General features: G+C 40.7%; 2 non-coding genes across 2 annotated transcripts; one reads left to right on the top strand and one right to left on the bottom strand.

Moving 5' to 3' along the window:
• Positions 1–3,871: 3,871 nt before the first annotated feature.
• Positions 3,872–3,944, top strand: Trnak-cuu. The gene has a single exon. It is a non-coding gene; the product is annotated as a tRNA-Lys (tRNA).
• Positions 3,945–4,689: 745 nt separating this feature from the next.
• Positions 4,690–4,762, bottom strand: Trnak-cuu. Its single transcript has one exon. It is a non-coding gene; the product is annotated as a tRNA-Lys (tRNA).
• Positions 4,763–7,087: the final 2,325 nt, after the last annotated feature.

The following is a 7,087-nucleotide window of genomic DNA, read 5'->3' as shown; positions in this document are numbered from 1 at the left end:
TCCATTCCTTTCACCTGACTGGCAGCAGAAGGTGGCGATGTTTCGTGAGTCTAAGCCAGCGATGGGATGCGGCTCACGCACGTGTTTGGATCGGTCCATCTGCCAAAATGTGAAGGGCACTTGATTTATTTTTATTCAACCTTGTGATTGGAATTTAATTTATCAAGTGCAACAGCGTTAGACACCGACGGTACGTAGCATTGTAACATTGTAACAGACAAGGTACACAGATAGCAAACAACAGGCTGACATGTCTGATGGAGTCCTTAGAGGACCACCTACATGTAAACTCTGTAGATACCATCACCAGAGACGAATTTTTATTTTAGCCTTCAATCACGTGAATTCAGCAACCAGCTGTGAGTACTGCGTGCACAAATAAAAAATAAAAAATAACATAACATAACATAAAATAAAATAAAGCTCGAAATAATTGAAGGCGGTGCATGATACGAAGGACAACGTCTTGTAAATTGCAAAATGGTTTTTTTTCGGTTTGTTTCTTGTTTGAATATTTATCGATGGTTAAATAATATTAATGTACTGTAACCTGGTACATAAAATAAGAATATTACAGTAATATTTTACCTTCAGGCGCATTCTTTTTTCCAAGTCTTGACTTATATATATTCCGAACATTTTCGCCAAATCGCTTGAATGGAATCAGTTCTTAAAAGTTTCTGTGACGAATGTCCAGGACTACTCCATGACTAGCACTTTTCAAACTTGTTTTCTGAATCTTGTAACCAAAAAAAAAAATAATAAAAATGTAACGTTCTGCGCACAACTAAGATTAATTAAATAAAGTATAGAATTAACAAAATACAAATTTTAAATTAAGGTTAAAATCCCCAACATACTGTGCACCTAGCAAGCAACACATACCTTTATCTTGATGGCTGTAGCTTCCTGCTAACTGATACCTGCAATCTTATATGTTATGCAAATAAGAACTAAAATAAACAGCTTACTTTGAACACTTGTTACTTGTAACAAAATGAGTTGCAAGTTTATTATTACAGCAAAGTTCTGATATATCATGCATGGCCAGATGAACACCAGATGGAACAACCTTCCATCCTTGATGATGTTGAGGTGTTTTCACATTCAGCCATTCTCTCATTTTGAGAATTCAGGTAAAGTAGCAACTCACACCTTTGTAACTGTATTCTTATCTCACAGTGGTCAGAATACTTTTGCACAAGAAAACTAATGAAAAGCCGCTCATCCAATTGTCTTTCAAACATCTGTACATAATATTTATAACATCACAGTGTCTCAGTGTCTCAACCCTTTACAGGTAAACTATATTCTCCACATGTTTGCTTTTAACAATCCAGTAGGCACTTTAAAATAATATATGTTCCTTAAAGATCCATCAAGAGGAACATTTTTGGTAATTATAAGCGAATTCGTTAGTTATAAATTTTTTCATTTATTTAGTCAAACTTTTATACATTCAAAGCATGACAGAGAGACTTATTGATGACAGTATTCGTATACTTTAATAAAATGTATTTTATATCTGGCTAAAATAGAGCTAAGTTCTTTTTTGCGCAGAACAACACTTGAAAGCAGTATTAATAATATCTAATTTGTTGTTTAATAATATTTCAATGTATTATAATCACAAAGAAGGAAACCCAAACATATCTCCTTCAAAACGGTTGCTGAAGTCTTTAACTTCTACCTTGAATTTCTATGAATGCCATGCTGAGTGCAACAGTACCCGCTGTTGACGGGAGGCAACTAGTACGCATGGTACTTGTCCTCCCGAGACCGATGCTAATTCTACCCGTCATCGCTCGGGTACATTGCACAAGGGAATGAAATACGTTAACAACATGGGTAAACAGGGTAACTCCCAGCGACCATCTGAGGGATTCTGGAAGCTACGCTCGTTAGCGCTCGTTGCGAAGGTTTGAACAGAAGCTGGATGGCGACGAGGGCCGCTGGGGCTGCGACCCCATTGGTCCACTGTACAGGGTGCGAGCGTCATTTCGGCAATTAAGGTTGGACACGCAAAGCGTGCCTTCGTCACCGCAACTCACCAGACCTGCAAATGAAACCGGAAACGGACCACCCCAGGGGCCAGGCAGGACCTGTGCCACCAGCCGCACCGACTCGTTAGCCGGCATGAGAGTTCATTTATCATAAAATTTTACGCCTCTCGCCTGCGCCATTGAAGGTCGCTCACCGCCGCTCCTTGCCCCGACCCCGCTGCTGACAATGGCTGCCAATGCAGTCAGCCTCACACTCTTGCGCGAAATTCATTAAGATTAATTACAGCAGTTTTGCGCCGGCAACCAGTCCTGCCCTCCACCCCATCATCCACCCTCCTGGCTGGCGCCGCGGTTGGCGATGACAATGACTGCGCAGCTCGATAACGTGTTGAATCATGCACGAGGGAGAAAGTCTCATTTAAAACTCACTTCACGAGCACAAAAAGGACTTGGAACCTCATTTACTTCTTACTGTATCAAAGTATAAGTGCGTGCAAGTACGTAAATAACCAAACAACAAAACAACCAAATAACAAGTGAGTATGCGTTCTGATATCTCAGTCTCCCCCCCCTCTCTCTCTCACACACACAAACAGGCGTGCAAAGACACAAAAAGAAAAAAGAAAAAAATAAACATACGCAACACACAGACAGAAAGAATGTTTCTTCGATTATTTTCTGTTTTCCTTGTAAAAGAAAGTTTTGCTTATAAGAAAAGAACGAAGAAAGGAATGAAATAACTCGAAACAAAAAGAGAATAACAAATTACCAAAACTAAACAAAAAAAGTGGGGAAAAAAGAGGAACAGAAAGTTAAAAGTTGGCATTTGTTTTCTCCTGCCGTTAATCTTGATTCTTCGTTTCTGTAGACATTAATTTAAATGTCTAATCTTGGTAACAGTATCTTTACCTTCTGACGGTGTCTGTTTCGTGAGATGCTCGCAAAAACTCATAGAATAGAGAATCGCAACAGGTGCAGTGTGTCTGTGTGACAGCATGTGTGTGTGTGTGCGCGTGCACGTGTGTGTGTGTGTGAATGAATGACAGACCGAGGAAGACCAGGCGGCTGGATGTTTTTCCCGTCTTGATGTGGTGCAGGGCAAGTCGTTAGCCGATGAAACTTGCTTTATATGGCTCAAGGGAAACAACCCAGACTTTACACAAAAACAACTCTCGGTAGTCGTTCTTGCTTTTATAGTTAAAGTTCTGGTCTATTTTTAATTCTATTATTTAAACCTTTAAAACTCTCAAGAAAATTCATCATCATTTGTTACTTCTGATGTCTTAGAGGGAACTTGGTACAAGACATTCAAAACATTGTGCCTGACAGTAAATGTGAAGGGCAAAAATAAAAAAAGAACTGCATCCCTGAGAGACAGAGAGAGAGAGACGAGCACCCCTCTCACAAAATGTTGGCCCCCAAGAAGCATGAAGTCTCCCACCTCTCTCCCCAATTACCTGAAAATGTTTAGCTGACGACCTTTATTTTTCCTTTCTTAATAAGAGAGCACGTGCAACTAAAATGCAGACCGACATGCAAACGATTATACAAAAACCTTTGTACACTAACGAGGGCTGAATCTTGTCACCAAGCAACATATACTAATACATACCCAAAATACCCAAAATATCGCATCACGCACAGAAGCTTACCTGTTGCGGCCTGACCTCAAAGATCAACAGGTGTATGTTATCTACAGGTAGTACAGAATGTAGTACAGAAATAATAGTGAGAACTCGTTTGACTCCCACACATCATTCCGTCTTGATATTGAAATGAACCGGTGATTGTAAATAGGAGCGAACTGTCACTAAGTAAAAGTAATCAGCAGCCTCATCATCAGGTTGTTTCATATGACCAACATACCAGCCCGGTTAGCTCAGTCGGTAGAGCATGGGACTCTTAATCCCAGGGTCGTGGGTTCGAGCCCCACATTGGGCGATTTTTTTTTAGTGTGATTGTGTGTGGGTGAGTAACGTGATTGCAGCTCCCAGTTTTATTTCTCTTTAGTAGTATATAATACGGCTGTCTTTTGTAGAGTAAAATATCATCAGCGACATCTGTTCTTTGTGCTTATCACACTTAGAAGTTTGATACCGAACTGTAAGTTTGCACTCTCTTCCTCTCTGTGTGTGCGTTGCTAAACACACACCAACGCACGCATGGGTAAATAAAGATTTATTCAGATTGGGCAGCGCACGAGCCTGATCGTAAAATTACACGTGCGTGTCATTCGACAAATCTTGTGGCAGTCACGTGATAACTCGCTGATCGTGCGACTGATAGAATGGAGAGAATCAGGTGGGGGAGGGGGGGAGTTCTCCCCAGCCCAGGCTCAGGTTGGTAGCCGGCGAGGTGTGCATGTCGTGCTTGTGCATATCGTGCACGTCTGGTGTTGATTAACGGGGACAGGTGCATTCCTCCCTCCTGCCTGCCTGCCCAGCTCTATGATGTCATCCACACCTGGGCCACCGGCGTGACATAGACAGAGTGTCCAGAATAGTCAGCCTTTAATTGTATTTGTGTGTGTGAGAGAGAACATGCAGCTGCACGAAAAAAATATCTGTAGAATGCTGGTTTTCAACTCATAAATCGCTACTTTTTTTCGTGGATTTTTTGTTTGTGTGTGATTTTTGTTCGGTTTTTGTTTAGGGTTGTTTGCCCGCCACGTGAAATAAAAGTACGACGCCCAATGTGGGGCTCGAACCCACGACCCTGGGATTAAGAGTCCCATGCTCTACCGACTGAGCTAACCGGGCTCCTGAGGGGATGCACCGACAACAAGTAAAACATCTTCTCAGTCCTTGTCCACACATTATCTCAGAGCTTGTACTAATTATGCTAATGAGCTTGCTGTGTGCGAGTGTGCGAGAGGCGAGGGCGGGGAGACGTTGACCAGCATTCAGATGCTGCAACTAACAGCAACGACACGAGAGACTGTAAGAGTAGAAAGTTCCATCGTACATACTGTAAACATCTCCTGGCACCATCACCGACACTTACAGCAGAACTGACTGCAACACCTGTTGTGAAAGGTTCGTCGTAACCAAACTAGGGATTGTCGGGAAATCGCTTTTTCAGAAACCTGCCTGTGTCGTGTACTGCGGCTCCAGTACAGATGCCAGCTGCCCAATATGCAAGGTGAAGAATTTTAGAAATTAACTAAAAGAGGAAGGAGAAAACGGCTGTGTTAAATCGGCCGCAAGGTTCAGTTTCCAATCATCGCAGACTAAGATCCTGTCACCAGCGCTAAGGGAACTATTTTTATGAATCATTAAAAATTTTATTGATGTTATTTTGTTTCCATTTAATATGTAAATAACACTTGTAGTAACTGAATGTTAAAAGTACACTTGCCTGTGTCGTGAGTTCAATGCCCTGTGTTTACATCATCCTCCACACATAAAACAACATGTAAACAACAATTCAGTCCCTGATGGCTACTAGGGGTGGACAACAACACAACAAACATGGAATTGCCGCGCAACTGTAGTTTTTATTCAGTTTCACCCGGCGGCTGGCCGGCCTTCTCCACTCTCACTTCCAAATCCTAAAAGCCTCTCTCCCCTACAGCTACCCTACTTATTCTCCCTACCGTCCAACGTTCCAGAACACACCCACAACACTGTCTGGTCATTGTTTCGCTAAGTGACTCAGGCACCTGTGTAACCTCTGATGTAACAATGACCCAGTAGCAGCGGGTGGGCAGCTCAATGCCGGGTATCACCCACGCAGCCGGCGTGAGAAACAAATAGTTGAACTGTCTACAAAGACAACTCAGTACCCTACTAGAGCGCTACCAAAAGACAGTTTCTAAGTCACACACGTGAGCAGAAAAGCTGAGAGCTATAAGAGGTATTCATGAAATAAATAAGCAAGAGCAAGACAAGTTTTTACAAAGTTATTATTGGGTAAAGTATAAATATACTGGACAGACTTTGTATTTTGCTGAATCAAAGAATGAGCGGTCACGTGTCTGCATGAAGCAGGTGAGAACTGGAATGAACTCATACAATAAAATTCATAAAATATTTTTTGTGGTATGACAGTTTATAGTCAAACCTCAATGTGACCACCATAACATTATTTATTGTGGGTGTATGGCGGTGTGGGAAGTTCTAAGTTTGAAAATTATTTTAAAATTTCAAAAAATACCTTCATCAAAAAAAAAAAAAAAAAAATTGTGCCCGCGCTGTAAGCGACACAGTGTTAATGGAGCAGACAAGGCCGTGAATACTCATTTCTTGAATCCTTCAATAAATGGTCTTGCAATCTAATTGCCATTATTATTATTATTTTCAAAACTTCTGAAATCGAATTGTATGCTTCTATGTGTATTACTATTATCCCAGATGGAAGACGATGAGATGTAGTTTTAATGTTATGTGTTAATATCCATGTAAGCCTCTGAAGTCTTCGAAAACCTGCTTTTCTCAAAATGTCATTTATGACTGAGTGTGGTCGTACAGAAAAACAAATCTGAAGCCTCGCTTGTGCTACATTGTTAAAAATGTGGAGTCTTGTTCAGAAACGAATAAATGAATAAGAGGACAGATCGGTTGTTTTGTTTCAGAATTTTTATGATTGTCTTTTATATTTAATTTTTTTCCTTTTTAATTTTTTGATACCTTGTTTGACTGCAAATATCGTTAAAATCCGTTGAGATAACACAAAGACCATGTGCCATTTCTTAAACTATTTTCTATTCTTCACAAAAAGTGTTATATCGTTTAAAATATTTATCTTTATTTTATAAAATATTTGTACTTTTTAAGGGAAAACACGAAGTGCTAGTTTTTATTCAAAAACATCATTTTTGAACTAGTTATATTATCCTGTATTCTGTTATCAAACCAACGGCTCTAGGATTACGAGTTGCTACTCTTCCGACTGACCTACCCGGGCCTGTGTGATCACGTGACGCTTTTATTGTAACTCACTCCTTACAAACATCGACAGACGGCATCAACTGGTCGTCAGGTTGATGTAGGACCTGGTCTGAGACGTGTTTCTGTTTGTGACATAACTGAATGTGTCACGACCTCAAAGACTTTCACACTGTCCGAATGAGATGTTGTGTTGAT

This window comes from Pomacea canaliculata, linkage group LG2, assembly GCF_003073045.1.
Source record: "Pomacea canaliculata isolate SZHN2017 linkage group LG2, ASM307304v1, whole genome shotgun sequence".
NCBI lineage: Eukaryota > Metazoa > Mollusca > Gastropoda > Architaenioglossa > Ampullariidae > Pomacea > Pomacea canaliculata.
This window is presented reverse-complemented; position numbering and strand designations above follow the sequence as displayed.